We start from the raw sequence: 18,272 nt of genomic DNA on the forward strand, positions 1-18,272 counted from the left end.
AGCTTCCACAAAATTACCCACTGTGTTTTAGGTTTGAGTCAGGATCTTCCATTTCAACATTTCCGCTAGAGTGAAGATCAGCCTTTTGTTTTAGTTCCAGTAGTCTAAGCTGGTATCTTCTTTCTTCATCTCATGCCCTTTCTGTCCCCTGCCTATCTCTTTGCTCTCTTTTTCTTTGTCCTTGCTTTCTTTCACTTAACTGAAAATCTAGTTCCAATCTGTATTGTTCTAACTGACACTTGCCTCTGTCCAATTCTCCAGCTTCTTCTGCTTCCATTCAGCCACTAGTTTTTCAAGCTTTGCTTTCTTAGCTCTCATTCTAACTTCTATCTGGAACTCCCCCACTAACCTCAACAATTTGTTTTAATGGGATACGGGCGACACTGGCTTTGCCAGAAATCATTGCCCATCCCTAGTTACACATAGAACATAGAACAGTACAGCACAGAACAGGCCCTTCGGCCCTCGATGTTGTGCCGAGCCATGATCACCCTACTCAAACCCACATATCCACCCTATACCCGTAACCCAACAACCCCCCCCATAACCTTACTTTTCAGGACATTACGGGCAAATTAGCATGGCCAATCCACCTAACCCGCACATCTTTGGACTGTGGGAGGAAACCGGAGCACCCGGAGGAAACCCTTGAGAAGGTAGTGGGGAGCTGCCTTCTTTAACCACAATTTTCCAGCTATGCTTTTTTTCAGTCATAAACCACCATGTTGCCTCTTTTGTAAACCGCCCACTAGGGTCAACACTTTCTAGCTTTTTTAACCTGCTTAATTACCTTTTCTTGTAAAATGCTGTATTTTACAGGAACAGCAACAGAGTCCTTGCATTAATTCATTGTGGGTCACTGTCTTTTAAAAATCATAAATTCTTCCAGTATGTTCTTAATCCTTGAAGAGGAACTATTTTCTGTGATTGAAGTATTTACATCAGTTATGAAATATCTGCTTAAATGACTGCCACTGCTTCTCTACCATTGCCCCTTTTATCTCATTTAGAACATAGAACAAAGAACATTACAACGCAGTACAGGCCCTTCAGCCCTCGATGTTCCGCCAACCTGTGAAACCCCTCTAAAGCCCATCTACACTATTCCCTTGTCGTCCATATGCCTATCCAATGACCATTTGAATGCGTTTAGCATTGGCGAGTCCACTACTGTTGCAGGCAGGGCATTCCACGCCCTTACTACTCTCTGGAGTAAAGAACCTACCTCTGACATCTGTCCTATATCTATCTCCCCTCAATTTAAAGCTATGTCCCCTCATGCTAGACATCACCATCCGAGGAAAAAGGCTCTCACTATCCACCCTATCTAATCCTCTGATCATCTTGTATGCCTCAATGAAGTCACCTCTTAACCTTCTTCTCTCTAACAAAAACAGCCTCAAGTCCCTCAGTCTTTCCTCATAAGATCTTCCCTCCATACCAGGCAACATCCTGGTAAATCCCCTATGTACCCTTTCCAATGCTTCCACATCCTTCCTATAATGCGGCGACCAGAACTGCACGCAATACTCCAAATGCGGCCGCACCAGAGTTTTGTACAACTGCAACATGACCTCATGGCTCCGGAACTCAATCCCTCTACCAATAAAAGCTAACACACCGTGCGCCTTCTTAACAACCCTCTCAACCTGGGTGGCAACTTTCAGGGATCTATGTACATGGACACCGAGATCTCTCTGCTCATCCACACTACCAAGAATCTTACCATTAGCCCAGTACTCTGTCTTCCTATTATTCCTTCCAAAATGAATCACGTCACACCTTTCTGCATTAAACTCCATTTGCCACCTGTCAGCCCAGCGCTGCAGCTTATCTATGTCCCTCTGTAACTTGTAACATCCTTCTGCACTGTCCACAACTCCACTGACTTTCGTGTCATCTGCAAATGTACTCACCCATCCTTCTACGCCCTCCTCCAGGTCATTTATAAAAATGACAAACAGCAGTGGCCCTAAAACAGATCCTTGTGGTACACCACTAGTAACTAGACTCCAGTCTGAACATTTCCCATCAACCACCAACCTTTGTCTTCTTCCAGCTAGCCAATTTCTGATCCAAACTGCTAAATCACCCTGAATCCCATGACTCCGTATTTTCTGCAATAGCCTACCGTGGGGAACCTTATCAAACGCTTTACTGAAATCCATATACACCACATCAACTGCTTTACCCTCATCCACCTGTTTGGTCACCTTCTCAAAGAACTCAATAAGGTTTGTGAGGAATGGCCTACCCTTCTCTAATCAAAGTATTCCTTTCCAGATGATTATACATCCTATCTCTTATAAACCTTTCCAATACTATACTGGTCTATAGTTACCGGGGTTGTCTCTACTCCCTTTCTTGAACAAGGGGACAACATTTGCAATCCTCCAGTCTTCTGGCACTATTCCTGTAGACAATGATGACTTAAAGATCAAAGCCAATGGCTCAGCAATCTCCTCCCTAGCTTCCCAGAGAATCCTAGGATAAATCCCATCCGGCCCAGGGGACTTATCTATTTTAACACTTTCCAGAATCGCTAACACCTCCTCCTTATGAACCTCAAGCCCTTCTAGTCTAGTAGCCTGTATCTCAGTATTCTCCTCGACAACATTGTCTTTTTCCTGTGTTAATTCTGACAAGAAATATTCATTTAGCACCTCTCCTATTTCCTCGGACTCCATGCACAACTTCCCACTACTGTCCTTGACTGGCCCTACTCTTACCCGAGTCATTCTTTTATTCCTGACATATCTATAGAAAGCATTAGGGTTATCCTTGATCCTACCTGCCAAATACATCTCATGTCCCCTCCTGGCTCTTCCTAGCTCTCTCTTTAGATCCTTCCTAGCTAACTTGTAACTCTCAAGCGCCCTAACTGAACCTTCACGTCTCATCTTTACATAAGCCTCCTTTTTCCTCTTGACAAGTGTTTCAACTGCTTGAGTAAACCACGGTTCCCACGCTCGACCCAGATCACCTCTGAAAATGATGTATTTGCACCCTTGTAATTGTCTTTATTTAAGTTTAAGACACTGGTAATGGACCCAATCTCAAAGCAAATGTGAACTTCTAATATGTTATGATTACTCTTGCCAACAGACTATTTTACTGTGAGATTTTTTGTAGAAAATATTTTATTGAAGCATTTGTAATTTTCACAATTTAACATGTTGACATTTCTAAAAGACCCGAGCGGATCGATGCACCAAATACCCCCTAAAAGACAATAAACCACGTCCTCCACTTCTCCTGCCCTGTCCCCAATTACCCGTATACTGAGTTCTCTGTCCTTATTTAATATTACCCTGCCTCCTGTTTTCCTCCCCCACCCTTTTCCCTTTCCCCTCTTGCTGCTGACGTTCAATTTTTGTCAAAGAAATTAATGAACAGCTGCCAACTCCGGGTGAGTCCCTGTATTGATCCTCAGAGCGAAATTGATTTTCTCCAGACTGAGAAACTCTACCATATCGCTGACCCACACTCCTGACTTTGAGTCCCTCCATCTCAGCAAGATCCGTCTACAGGCCACCAGAGAAGAGAAGGCCAGGATATCGGCCTCCCTGAACCCCCCTTTGCCCCCAGATCCTCCGACACCCCAAATATTGCCAATTTTGGACTCGGAGTTACCCTACCTTCCAGGACTTCTAACACGGTAGCACGGGCAGCACGGTAGCATTGTGGATAGCACAATCGCTTCACAACTCCAGGGTCCCAGGTTCGATTCCCGGCTGGGTCACTGTCTGTGCGGAGTCTGCACATCCTCCCCGTGTCTGCGTGGGTTTCTTCCGGGTGCTCCGGTTTCCTCCCACAGTCCAAAGATGTGCAGGTTAGGTGGATTGGCCATGATAAATTGCCCTTAGAGTCCAAAATTGCCCTTAGTGTTGGGTGGGGTTACTGGGTTATGGGGATAGGGTGGAGTTGTTGACCTTGGGTAGGGTGCTCTTTCAAAGAGCCGGTGCAGACTCGATGGGCTGAATGGCCTCCTTCTGCACTGTAAATTCTATGATAACATCCACAAATCCCTGCCAGAATTCCCTCAGTTTCGGGCACGCCCAAAACATGTGAACATAGTTAGCCAGGTTACCCCACACCGCCCACATCTGTCCTCCACCTCCTCATCCGGGCTACCGTCATGTGGGTCCTGTGGACTACCTTGAACTGAATCAAGCTGAGTCTAGCACAGGACGAGGATGCATTTACCCTTTCCAAGGCTTTTTCCCCTAGTTCAGTTTCCAGCTTCCCTCCTAGCTCCTCTTCCCACTTCCTCTTCACCTCTCTGATAGGGGCCCCTTCCCACTCTAACAATTCCCTGTTCATCTCCAAACCTTTCCCACCTCCAACCTCTGTTTTTGACAGCGCGTTATCCTGTAGTCCCCTCAGCAGGCGAGGAAAGCTTGGGACCTGCCTCCGTACAAAGTCCCGCACTTGAAGGTACCGAAACTCGTTCCCACACAGCAAATCAAACTCCTTCACTAATGTCTCCAAAGTCGGGAAGCCCTCCTGGATGAAAAGATCCCCAAACCTCTCAATCCCTAGCCGCTGCCATACCTTAAAGCCCCCATCCTGCCGCCCCCCCCCCCCCCCCAACCCTGGGACAAACCAGTGATTGTCACAGATCGGTGACCACACTGACACCCCGTTCAGTCTCATACACTGCCGCCACACCCTTTGGACTGCCACCACCACCGGACTTATAGAGTACTGAGCCGGCGAGAGCAGCAGAGGAACCATCAGTAAAGCCTCCAAACGGTTACCTTTTTGCAGGATGCTGCCTCCATCCGCTCCCAAACTGCCCATTTAAAACCTTCATATCGCCGCATTCATACTTCTGAAAAAAGCCTTTGGGACAAAAATCGGGAGACATTGAAAAAAGAAAAGCAGTCTTGGAACGGCCATCATCTTCACCGTCTGAACCCTCCCTTCCAGCATCAGTGGGAGCATGTCCTGTCGACGGAAATCCCTTCTCATTTTATCCACTGCTTTGCCTAAATTTATTTTGTGAAGCTGCCCCCAATCCTTGGCCACTTGAATCCCCAGATACCTAAAACTCTTCCCAACCAGTTTAAAAGGTAGCTCCTTCAGTCTTCTTTCCTTCCCCCGTGCCTGAAGCACGAGCATCTCGCTCTTTCCCATATTTAACTTATAGCCTGAAAATCGCCCAAATTCTCCATGACTTGGGTCATTCCCCTCCCCCCCACCGGCTCCGTGATATAAAGCAGCGAATCGTCCGCATAGAGAGAGACTCTATGTTCCACCCCCACCCTCCACACTATACCCCGCCAGGCATTCGCTGCTCTCAGGGCCATTGCTAAGGATTCCATGGCCATGGCCAACAGTAATGGGGAGAGCAGGCATCCCTGCCTTGTTCCCCGACATAGACTAAAGCACTCCGACCGAACTTGGTTAGTTCTTACATTTGCCACCGGGGCCTAGAACAATAAACTGACCCACTCCACAAATCCCTGCCCAAACCCAAACCTACCTAAAATATCCCATAGATACTTCCACTCCACCCAGTCGAAAGCCTTCTCTGCGTCCATGGCGACTACCACCTCAGCCTCGCGCCCCTCCGCTGGTATCATAATTACATTAAGAGGCCGTCTAATATTGGATGTCAGGTACCTGCCCTTTACAAATTCTGTCCGATCCTCCCCAATTATCTTCGGGACACAATCCTCTGTTCGAGTGGCCAGGATCTTTGCCAATAATTTGGCATCTACATTCAAAGGGGAGATTGGCCTGTACGATCCACAGCTCTCCGGATCCTTGCCTCGCTTCAGGATGAGAGAAATTGATGCCTGTGATAACGTTGGGGGGAGTACTCCCAGCTCCTTGGACTCGTTAAAAGCCTTAACCAGGAACAGCCCCAGTAACCCAGAGAACTGCTTATAAAATTCCACTTGGAATCCATCAGGTCCCGGGGCTTTATCTGATTGCATCTCCCCCAGTCCATCTATCACCTCCCCAAGCCCAATCGGGCCTCCACCAGCTCCTCATTTGCCTTTGGGAACTCTAGCCTCCTCAGATATTGATTCATGCCCTCCTCACCATCCTGGGGTTCTGACTAGCTGGCTATAAAATTCCTGGAACACTTCATTCACTGCCCCCGGGTCTGTCACCGTCTTCCCACTCAAATCCTTTATATTCCCCATTTCTCTTGCCACCTCCTGTTTCTTCAGCTGATGCGCCAGCATCCTGCAAGCTTTCTCCCCATGTTCATATATTGCCCCTTTTACCCTCCTCAGCTGACCCTCCGCCTTTCCTGTGGAAAGGAGCCAAAACTCCATTTGAAGTCTCTGACGCTCCTTCAGGAGCTCCTCATTTGGAGACTTTGAATATCTCCTGTCTCATCTGTATGATTTTTCCTACCAACTGCTCAGTTTTATCCTTGTGGGCTCGAATCGAAATACAGTCCCCTCTAATAACCGCTTTCAGTGTCTCCCAGACCACCCCAGCCGCAGTCTCTCCCGTGTCATTGATCTTTATGTACCCCCGAATAGCCTCTCTCACAGGTCTCCTCATCCGCTAACAGCCTGTATCTAGTCTCCACTGTGGGCGTTGGGACATTCCCGTATCTGCCCGTATGTCTATCCAGTGTGGTGCGCGATCTGAAACCACAATTACTGAGTACTCAGTGTCCTCAACCCCTGCTAACAGCGTTTTATCTAGCATGAAGAAATCTATCCTGGAGTACGCCTTATGTATATGGGAGCAGAATGAATATTCCCTGCTCCTTGGCCTCTCAAATCCCCACGGGTCCACCCCTTCCATGCGCTCCATGAACCCCCGCAGTTCCTTTGCCATTGCTGATAGCTTACCCGACCTAGTACTCGACTGGTCCAACCTCAGGTCCAGGACCGTGTTAAGTTCACCCCCCATGATCAGCCGGCGCGAGTCAAGGTCTGGGATCTTCCCCAGCACCTTCCTAATAAACGTGACATCATCCCAGTTTGGGGCATATATATTCACCAGCACCACTGCCATTCCCTCTAGCTTCCCGCTAACCATAATAAATCTGCCTCCCGGGTCTACCTCTATCCTCCCCACCTCGAATGTCACCCTTTTGTTAATCAGGATAGCCACCCCCCTTGTTTTAAAGTCCAGTCCTGAATGAAACCCTTGCCCAACCCATCCCTCTTTAATCTAATTTGGTTTCTCAGCTTCAGGTGTGTCTCCTGTAACATAGCCACGTCCGCTTTTAACTGTCTCAGGTGTGCAAACACATGGGCTCGCTTAACCGGCCTGTTCAGTCCACGAACATTCCACGTAACCAGTCTGGTTTGGGGGGGGGGGGGGCCTTGCGCCCCTCTCCTGTTGATCAGCCATGACCTTTTCGAGGCCAGCTCCAAGTCTGTGTTCCGCACCTCACATGATCCGCCCCTTGAGAGGGAGATCAGATGACCGCCATCTGATCTCCCTCTCAAGTCTCCTAGCTGTCCCTTACCCGTCAGCAGTGCCCCCCTCCCGTCCCCCCATTTAATCTTTCCTCCGCTCATCCCCCACTTTGCTCCCGTGAATTAGCTGTCCAGCTAGCTCCACAGCTCCCACCCTCTGGCGTCAAAAAACCTGTAATCTGCCAGATTCTATCTCCTCTAAACATAGCACAAGCATCTTTGTTACAGAAAAGAAAAACCCCCTGTCGCAACTTCAAAGGTTTTTCCTCTGTAATCCAGCGCATAAAGCAATAAATCAAAATCAAATTACACGAGAAAAAAAACACTTTTCTTCCCAAACATTGTTACTTAACTCACAGAATTAGAAAGACTGCAATTTTAAACAAGATATAACAAAACACAGAACTATTTTTCTCTCCTCCCCCCCCCCCCCCCCCCCCCCCTTCCACTTTATCCCTACCCCCCAAGCTCAGGCCACCACAGTTTGAATTTAAAAGTTCTTGAGCCAGATTATATTCCTCCAGAAAAGTAGCCGCCTCTTCCGGAGAGTTAAAGTATAGCTCCCGGTTCTCATAGGTCACCCAAAGACGAGCCGGGTACAGCAGTCCAAATTTAATGTCTTTCACAAACAGGGACGCCTTAACTATGTTGAAACTTGCTCTCCTCTTTGCGAGTTCTGGTCCCCAGTCTTGGTACACCAGAATCTCTGATTCTTCCCACATGCACCGTTTAGTCTGCCTGGCCCAGCTCATGATACACTCCTTGTCGAAGAATCGATGTAGCCTCACCACCATGGCCCTCGGGGGGCTCACGATCCTGGGGCTTACATAAGAGCACCCTATGTGCCCGGTCCATCTCCAGGGGCTTGTCAAACACATCAGCCCCAACCATCTCCTGCAACATCTTCCCCACATGCGTACCCGCATCTGATCCCCCCTTTCCCCCTGGCAGCCCGCGATTCGGATATTCTGCCTGCAAGACTGGTTCTCCAAGTCTTCTACCTTATCCAGCAGTTGTTTCTGGTAGTCCTGTAATTTGCTCATTTCCAAAGCCATTGCAGTGGACTCCTCCTCTCGTTCAGTCACCTGCTCCTGCAACTTTTGAATCTCCTGTCCCTGGGTCGTCATTCGCTCCTCCACCCAGTCAACCACCTCCTTAATCGAAGCTATCGCCTGGATTACGTCTTCTTCACACTTCTTACGATGCCGGGCGAACTTCTCATTCAGGTACTCAACCCATTACTCCATTGACCAGTGAGCTGGCGTGGACACGCTTTGTCTCGTTACCATTGTGCTCGATGACCTCAGAGCCTTGTGTGGTAGTATGACTAGAGGTACTACGGTACCTCGGAGTGTGAGCTGCTATTGGTGGAGAAGTCTCGCTGCCCATTGGCCCAAGTGTTGCTTTCTCATTGGTCGAGATGAAGGCAGCTCCGCCCACGAGGCGGAGTATAAGAACCCGTGTTTCCCAGCAGCCATCGTTCTTTCTGTACTCAAGCTGCTGGGCACACTTCTTGTAGATTAAAGCCTTTGTTTCTGTGGTTATTGATCGCGCATCAATTTAATCTACAAGATTTTAAAGGATGGAGCTCCGCATCCAGCCGGAGTGTCTACGACTCAGCACCCATGCAGCGAATGCAACAGCCGCATTCAAGCACTGGCTGGCTTGTTTCAACAGCTACCTTAATACAGCGGAAAACGTACCCACGACGGAGCAGAAGCTACACATTCTCCACTCGTACGTCGGCACCGCCATCTACACGCTCATCGAGGACACGGCCGACTACGACGCGGCCATGGAACTGCTCAAAATACACTTCATCCGACCGGTAAACCAAGTTTACGCTCAGCACTTGGCCAGAAGGCAGTAGATCCCTGGTGAGTCGTTGGACGATTTTTACCGTGCCCTCCTCGTACTGGGGAGAAACTGCGGCTGCCCACAAGTGTCGGCTAGTGAGCACACTGAACTCTTCATCCGAGACGCCTTTGTTGCAGGCATGCAGTCCCCACAGATCCGCCAGAGAGTATTAGAAAGGGAAACCTTGAGCCTCACGGAGGCACGGTCCCTCACTACCTCCCTAGATGTCGCAAACAGCAAGCCCGCTCATACGCCCCCGACCACGTGGCGGCCCCCTGGGCAGCGTGGAATTCAGCCTCTCTCTCCCCCACGATCTCGGACTCCCCCCAGGCCTGCGCCGCAGGATGCCCTGAAAAACCCGCGGGGCCCCGCTGCTATTTTTGCGGCCAGGTGAAACACCCTTGACAACGTTGCCCAGGCCAATCTGCAACTTGCAAGGGCTGCGGGAAGAAAGGCTATTTGTCCATCTGCCAGGCCAAGGTGGTCGCTGCAGTTCCAGGCAGGGACCGCGGGACTTCCCCTTCACTCTCTCCAGGGGACCTGTGCAGCCCACGAACCTCGCTGCCCCCATCCCCCAATGCCACGTGCGACCTCCGGGCGCCGCCATTTTGTGCTCCCGACGCCACGTGCGACTCCGGGTGCCACCATTTTGTGCTCCCAACGCCACGTGCGACCTCCGGACGCCACCATTTTTTCCACCCCCACCATGTGCGACCGATGGGCGCCGCCATCTTGGATTGGCTCCAAGGACCCCCGCGGGTGACTACGCACCGCCCGATGAAGACTCCAACTATCTGCCACGACTCACTTCAGTCACTCTGGACCAGTCTCGACCGCGCACCCTCTCTACGGCAGCAACGAAGGTCCTGCTCAACGGGCACTAAACGACCTGCCTACTGGACTCCGGGAGCATGGAGAGTTTTGTATACCCTACCATGGTAAGACGCTGCACTCTCCCTGTCTACCCGGTCAAGCAAAAAATCTCCCGTACCCGCCATGCTTCCAAAATCCGCCACTCCTCGGTCGAGAAGGAAGCACAGGCCATAGTAGAAGCTGTGCGATACTGGAGGCATTATCTGGCCGGCAGGAGGTTCACCCTCCTCACAGACCAGTGGTCGGTGGCTTTCATGTTTGACAATGCACAGAGGGCAAGATAAAAAACGACAAGATCTTGCGGTGGAAGATCGAGTTATCCACCTACAACTACGACATCTTGTATCGTCCTGGGAAACTGAACGAGCCTCCCGATGCCCTGTCCCGTGGCTCCTGTGCCAAAGCACAAGTGGACCGCCTCCGAGCCCTACACGTGGACCTCTGCCACCCGCTTCTTTCATTTTGTAAAGACCCGCAACCTGCCCTACTCCATCGTGGAGGTCAGGACAGTCACTAGGAACTGCCACATCTGCGCGGAGTGCAAGCCGCACTTCTACCGCCTCGAAAAAGCGCATCTGATAAAGGCTTCCCGCCCTTTTGAACGCCTCAGCATGGACTTCAAAGGTCCCCTCCCCTCTACCAACTGCAACACGTACTTCCTCAATGTGATTGATGAGTGCTCCCGCTTCCCATTCGCCATCCCCTGCCCCGACATGACCACACCCACCATCATAAAAGCCCTCCACAGCATTTTCTCCGTTCGGATTCCACGCTTACATACACAGCGATATGAGCGGCGAACTGCGTCAATTCCTGCTCAGCAAGGGCTCACTGGGCTAAATCACTGGCTTTTAAAGCAGAGCAAGTAGGCCAGCAGCATGGTTTGATTCCCGTACCAGCCTCCCCGGACAGGCGCCGGAATGTGGAGACTAGGGGCTTTTCACAGTAACTTCATTGAAGCCTACTCGTGACAATAAGCGATTTACATTTCATTGCCTCAAGCAGGACGACCAGTTACAACCCCTGGGGTAACGGACAGGTCGAGAGGGAGAACGGTACGGTCTGGAAGACCGTCCTGCTGGCCCGATGGTCCAGAAATCTCCCAGTCTCCCGCTGGCAGGAGGTCCTCCCAGACGCCCTCCACTCCATCCGGTCGCTACTTTGCACGTCTACCAATCAAACGCCTCATGAACGCCTTCTTGTCTTCCCCAGGAAGTCTTCCTAAGGGACCCCGCTCCCCATCTGGCTGGCTGCCCTCGGACCCATCCTGCTCCGGAAACATGCGCGGGCGCACAAATCGGACCCGTTGGTTGAGAGGCTCCAGCTGCTCCACGCTAACCCGCAATACGCGTATGTGGAGTACCCCGACGGCCGACAGGACACGGTCTCCCTACGGGACCTGGCGCCCACCGGATCCCCACCATCGCCCCCAGCACCAGCCCCACCCACCACCATCCAACCGCAACTGCTCCCCGCAGGCGCTCTCCTCCCTGGCCCGCCAACCCCTCGCCTGCGCCACCTAGAGGACTAGCCCCCACCCCCCCCGCCCCCCAACCAGCTCCGTTTAGGGGTGTGGAAACCTCCACGAGGATCGGATCATCGCTCCTGGAGTCATGGGCGCCGGCATCTCCAACATCTCTGACGAAGCTCCGCAGGTCGTAGAGGACGTCCAATGCCCCTGATCGGCTGATCGAGTCGATATGAACTTTTAATGGACCTTTGTTTCCGATTAGTTACGGTGTTCTAACACATCCATGTATATAGTTACGGGCCAGTGGGCAGCCGCTGTTGGAGAGGTATAATCCCATATCATTAGTCATACTACCAGTATCTTGTCCCACCCACAGTGGACGCCCCCCCCCCCCCCCCCCCGCTTCTCAACATGCACACGCCACCTCCCCCCCCCCCCCCCCGGTTCCTTTCTCAACAAGGAGTGAATGTGGTAGTATGACTGTAGGTACTATGGTACCTGGAGGTGTGAGCTGCTATTGGTGGAGAAGGCCCGCTGCCCATTGGCCCAAGTGTTGCTTTCCCATTGGTCGAGATGAAGGTAGCTCCCCCACGAGGCAGAGTATAAGAACCCGTGTTTCCAAGCAGCCCCGTTCTTTCTGTACTCAAGCTGCTGGGCACACTTCTTGTAGATTAAAGCCTTCGTTTCGGACTACTTCATTTCAGTGCTTATTGATGAAATGAAATGAAAATGAAAATCGCTTATTGTCACGAGTAGGCTTCAAATGAAGTTACTGTGAAAAGCCCCTAGTCGCCACATTCCGGCGCCTGTTCGGGGAGGCTGGTACGGGAATCGAACCGTGCTGCTGGCCTGCTTGGTCTGCTTTCAAAGCCAGCGATTTAGCAATCGCGCATCACCTTGCTTTCACTCATCTTTCGTTTTTTTCTTTTTTCACTCTTATTTGGACACGATTCCATAAACTGAGGGTCACCTCGTTTTCCTCTCCCTTCGATCGACTTATGTTGAGAAATTTCCTGAAAAATCCGGCTTAAAAACCATTAAAAATACCACGAAGGGTGAGAGCCGCTGAATGTGAGACCATTTACTCCATGGCCGCCACTGGATTTTAATCCTGTATTACTACACAATACCAGGTCCAAAAAGGCCTGTTCCCTGAATGGAATTTGATGATAGTGCATAATGGGTGAGCAGTTATTCAGGATTTATGGTGGTTAATAGAGGGCATGAGTGATCTGAGGGGAAATGGAGAAGAAATGGGGGCAGGGAAGTGGCATGGATGAATTGAAAGGGCATGGAAAATACATGAAAAATATAGAGGTGGTATGGCTGATTGGAAGGGGTAATGCGTATACATGGGAGGCATAGAGGTAGCATGAGAATGAGAAGCCATGGGCTGGCATGGAGTAGGGCATGGGGGGGAAGAGTGGGAGTAGGATTGAATCTGTAATGTAATGTAAAGGAGGTTACAGAAATTTTTTTTTAAATGATTTAAATAGTTTAACATTATTCTTAAAGAAGTTATTATACTTGGGGGAGGTGTAATATAACTGGTTAACAGTTATGGTAATGAGATAGTGAAGTGTATCATGATGTAACAGTGATATCATTAGACATGTACGAGAGACTTGGTAGATCAGATGGAACAGTTTGTATTCAACATCTAGCCAATCATGTCACAATGTTAATGAATAGTTTTGAAGTAACCTCGTAACCTACCTGAGTCAGGATAATGTACTCATGAGAGGGAAACGTTCCCAGTGTAGATTCAGCCAAAAGGTAACTCACAAAACATATAGCACCTTATGGATAACCATTCTTGATCTGTTAAATCTGTTCTAAATCTATCCCATTGGACATTGTGGTAGTGCCAAATAACATAATGGGCTGTGGGAGGTCAGTGTGAAAATTGCACTCCATCTCCACAGGGACTATGCTGTGTTCACTATTGCCAATATTGTCAGATTCAGCCACATCTTCCCAGATAGATTGGAAAGGACAAGGTCAAGTAAACATTTCCACATGTTGGTTCTCTCATCACCTGCCACAGGGCCAGTCTGGAAGAAATGCCCTTCACAATTAGGCCAATACGGTCAGTGGTAGTGTTACTGAGCCACTATTGGCAATGGACATTGGTGTTCCCCAACCAGGGTACACTCTGTTCCCTTGCTACCTTTGGTGGTGCTTCTACACTGAGTATTGATTCATCAGCTGAGAAAGTTGTCGGTGTTCATCAATATGAGGTTTCCTTTTTTAAAACTTTAGAGTACCCAATTCATTTTTGTTAATTAAGGGGCAATTTAGTGTGGCCAATCCACCTACCCTACACATCTTTGAGTTGTGGGGGCGAAGCCCACGCAAACACGGGAGAATGTGCAAACTCCACAAAGTGACCCGGAAACGGGATCGAACCTGGGACCTCGGCGCCGTGAAGCAGCAATGCTAATCACCGTGCCACCCTTAACATGCGATTTCCTTGCCCATTTTGACTTGATACCATGATACTCCATGGGTACCGGAGTCAATGTTGAGGATTCCGAAGGTCACTCCACACTGTACTATCTCTTTTGTTGGGTCTGCCATACCAATGAGGGATGGTGATGGACTGAAGCTGTGATTCTGTAAGTATCACTGTCAGATTATTGCTTGTCTATTGTGTGATACATTTCTAATTTTGCACAAGTTGTCAGTTGTTAGCAAGGAGGCCTTATAGGGCTGACTGGGATGGGTGTGAGTTTGTTTTTTCCGATGCCTTGGTTGATGCCAGGTGATCTTTCAGACTTAGTTCACACTGACTTATTCATGGTGGTTTGATCAAGCTGATAAGCTTGCTAGGCCATTTCAGATGGGTCGCAATTCACATGGAGCCCAGAATGTTTAAGAACAGCAAATTTATTTTCCTAAAAGACACGAGTGAACAAAATGTGTGTTTAAAGCAACCTGTTAGTTTTACATCCACCATTATTCAGCACAGTTTTTTATTCAAATTTATTCAACTAACTCCATTAGAATTTCATCAGCTGCCGTGGTAACATTTGAACTCACGTCTCTGGATTATGAGTCAAGTCTTGGTATCATTTCCATCATGGGCACATTTGTCACTGAAAGGGGCAACACAGGTGGAGAAGGTAGTCAAGAAGGCATACGGCATGTTTGCCTTCATTGGCCGGGGCATTGAGTATAAGAACTGGCAAGTCATGTTGCAGCTGTATAGAACCTTAGTTAGGCCACACTTGGAGTATAGTGTTCCATTCTGGTCGCCACACTACCAGAAGGATGTGGAGGCTTTAGAGAGGGTGCAGAAGAGATTTACCAGGATGCTGCCTGGTATGGAGGGCATTAGCTATGAGGAGCGCTTGAATAAACTCGGTTTGTTCTCACTGGAACGACGGAGGTTGAGGGGCGACCTGATAGAGGTCTACAAAATTATGAGGGGCATAGACAGAGTGGATAGTCAGAGGCTTTTCCCCAGGGTAGAGGGGTCAATTACTAGGGGGCATAGGTTTAAGGTGCGAGGGGCAAGGTTTAGAGGAGATGTACGAAGCAAATTTTTTTTACACAGAGGGTAGTGGGTGCCTGGAACTCGCTGCCGGAGGAGGTGGTGGAAGCAGGGACGATAGTGACATTTAAGGGGCATCTTGATAAATACAAGAATAGGATGGGAATAGAGGGATACGGACCCCAGAAGTGTAGAAGATTGTAGTTTAGTCTGGCAGCATGGTCGGCACAGGCTTGGAGGGCCGAAGGGCCTGTTCCTGTGCTGTACGTTCCTTTGTTCTATTTGGCTGGTTAAAAAGACAGAAACATAAATTAACTACTGCGGTACTTACCTTAGGTTGCTCGTCCCCAATCAATTAACTTGAAGTATTGTATTGGTGTTTTGAGCAAATGGTTCAGCCAAGTGCTGTCTTGGATAAAGTGGTTGGGACGAACAGAAATGTGTAGCCGGGTCCCTAGCAACCAAAGCGCATCCCACAGCCTCACCACCCAATGTGAAGGCAATCTGCCTCCAATTCCTCTGGGCGGCTTCTTGTCCTGATCTAGCCTGCACCCCATCCCCCAGCACCCCCACACCACACCCCGCACACACAACCCCCCCCCCCCACCCCACCCCACCAGCACCCCCACACCACACCCCGCACACACCCCCCCCACCCACCACCACCACACACCCCCACCCTTCCCCACCCCACCCCACCCACACCCTTCCCCACCCCACCCACACCCTTCCCCATCCCACCCCCCCCACACCCTTCCCCACCCCCCCCCACACCCTTCCCCACCCCCCCCCCACACCCTTCCCACACCACCCTTCCCCACCCCACCCACCCTTCCCCATCCCACCCCCCCCCCCACACCCTTCCCCACCCCCCCCCACACCCTTCCCCACCCCCCCCCCACACCCTTCCCCACCCACCCTTCCCCATCCCACCCCCCCCCCACACCCTTCCCCACCCCCCCCCCACACCCTTCCCCCCCCCCCCACACCCTTCCCCACCCCCCACACACCCTTCCCCACCCCCCACACACCCACTCCCTCGCTCTGCCTGGGACACCCACAGCCTGTGACCGAGCCACCACCCCCCCCCCCCCCCCCCCCGGCCCGCCGCCATCTCCTCAGCTTTTTCACCAAACCAAGTGCGGGCCCGGAAAACAGTAGGGAATCATGCTGGGGGCAGACAGAGAATGCCGGCTGTGTGTGAGGCGGGTGGGGGACGACGACACTCGGCGCGAATGTTCCAGACTCGCTCCCTCGATGCCCAGTAAACGCCGCCAACTGCCCGCCTCTCCCCTCCTCCAATCACAGCTCGCCCGCCTCTCCCCTCCTCCAATCACAGCTCGCCCGCCTCTCCCCTCCTCCAATCACAGCTCCGCCGCCTCTCCCTTCCTCCAATCACAGCTCGCCCGCCTCTCCCCTCCTCCAATCACAGCTCGCCCGCCTCTCCCCTCCTCCAATCACAGCTCGCCCGCCTCTCCCCTCCTCCAATTACAGCTCGCCCGCCTCTCCCCTCCTCCAATCACAGCTCGCCCGCCTCTCCCCTCCTCCAATCACTGCTCGCCCGCCTCTCCCCTCCTCCAGTCAGAGCTCGCCCGCTGCTCCCCTCCTCCAATCACAGCTCGCCCGCCTCCCCTCCTCCAATCACAGCTCGCCCGCCTCTCCCCTCCTCCAATCACAGCTCGCCCGCCTCTCCCCTCCTCCAATCACAGCTCGCCCGCCTCTCCCTTCCTCCAATCACAGCTCGCCCGCCTCTCCCCTCCTCCAATCACAGCTCGCCCGCCGCTCCCCTCCTCCAATCACAGCTCGCCCGCATCTCCCCTCCTCCAATCACAGCTCGCCCGCCTCTCCCTTCCTCCAATCACAGCTCGCCCGCCTCTCCCCTCCTCCAGTCAGAGCTCGCCCGCTGCTCCCCTCCTCCAATCACAGCTCGCCCGCCTCCCCCTCCTCCAATCACAGCTCGCCCGCCTCTCCCCTCCTCCAATCACAGCTCGCCCGCCTCTCCCCTCCTCCAATCACAGCTCGCCCGCCTCTCCCTTCCTCCAATCACAGCTCGCCCTCCTCTCCCCTCTTCCAATCAGAGCTCGCCCACTGCTCCACTCCTCCAATCACAGCTCGCCCGCCTCCCCCTCCTCCAATCACAGCTCGCCCGCCTCTCCCCTCCTCCAATCACAGCTCGCCCGCCTCCCCTCCTCCAATCAGAGCTCGCCCGCTGCTCCCCTCCTCCAATCACAGCTCGCCCGCCTCCCCTCCTCCAATCACAGCTCGCCCGCCTCTCCCCTCTTCCAATCACAGCTCGCCCGCCTCTCCCCTCCTCCAATCACAGCTCGCCCGCCTCTCCCCTCCTCCAATCACAGCTCGCCCGCCTCTCCCCTCCTCCAATCACAGCTCGCCCGCCTCTCCCCTCCTCCAATCACAGCTCGCCCGCTGCTCCCCTCCTCCAATCACAGCTCGCCCGCCTCCCCCTCCTCCAATCACAGCTCGCCCACCTCTCCCCTCCTCCAATCACAGCTCGCCCGCCTCTCCCCTCCTCCAATCACAGCTCGCCCTCCTCTCCCCTCCTCCAATCACAGGTGGAAGAGAGACACCGGGTGGGAAAAGGAGGAGAGAGGGAGAATGGAGGCATTGGGTAAGGTGAATGAGGGGGGAGGGAATGGGGGTGAGGGGAATGGGGGGAGGGAATGGGGGTGAGGGGGAAGGGGAATGGGGGTGAGGGGGAAGGGGAATGAGGGTGGGGGGGGGAAGGGGAATGAGGGTGGGGGGGGGAAGGGGAATGGGAATGAGGGTGGGGGGGCGAGGGGAATGAGGGTGGGGGGGCGAGGGGAATGAGGGTGGGGGGGCGAGGGGAATGAGGGTGGGGGGGCGAGGGGAATGAGGGTGGGGGGCGAGGGGAATGAGGGTGGGGGGCGAGGGGAATGAGGGTGGGGGGGCGAGGGGAATGAGGGTGGGGGGCGAGGGGAATGAGGGTGGGGGGGAATGAGGGGAGGGATTGGAATGAGAGGGGGATGGGTGGCAAGGAGGGGAGATGGGAGGAGTGGGGAATGATGGGGGAGGGGGAAGGTGGGTGGGGAGGGAGGGATGGTAATCAGGAACGGGGTGGGGGAGGGGGGAATGGGTGGATGGGACGATAGGCTGATTTGTTCATTGCAGCATTGTCAGAGACCCAATCCAGCAACAA

General features: G+C 52.1%; 1 long non-coding RNA gene across 1 annotated transcript in view; it reads right to left on the reverse strand.

Annotated features, from left to right (window-relative positions):
* LOC119977303 overlaps positions 1-15,659 on the reverse strand; it is a 72,924-nt gene extending 57,265 nt beyond the window's left edge. The window contains exon 1 of the long non-coding RNA XR_005463162.1: positions 15,429-15,659. This is a non-coding gene — a long non-coding RNA (uncharacterized LOC119977303). The remainder of the gene's footprint in view (positions 1-15,428) is intronic.
* Positions 15,660-18,272: the final 2,613 nt, after the last annotated feature.

The sequence above is a fragment of the Scyliorhinus canicula genome, chromosome 14 (assembly GCF_902713615.1).
Source record: "Scyliorhinus canicula chromosome 14, sScyCan1.1, whole genome shotgun sequence".
Classification (NCBI taxonomy): Eukaryota; Metazoa; Chordata; class Chondrichthyes; order Carcharhiniformes; family Scyliorhinidae; genus Scyliorhinus; species Scyliorhinus canicula.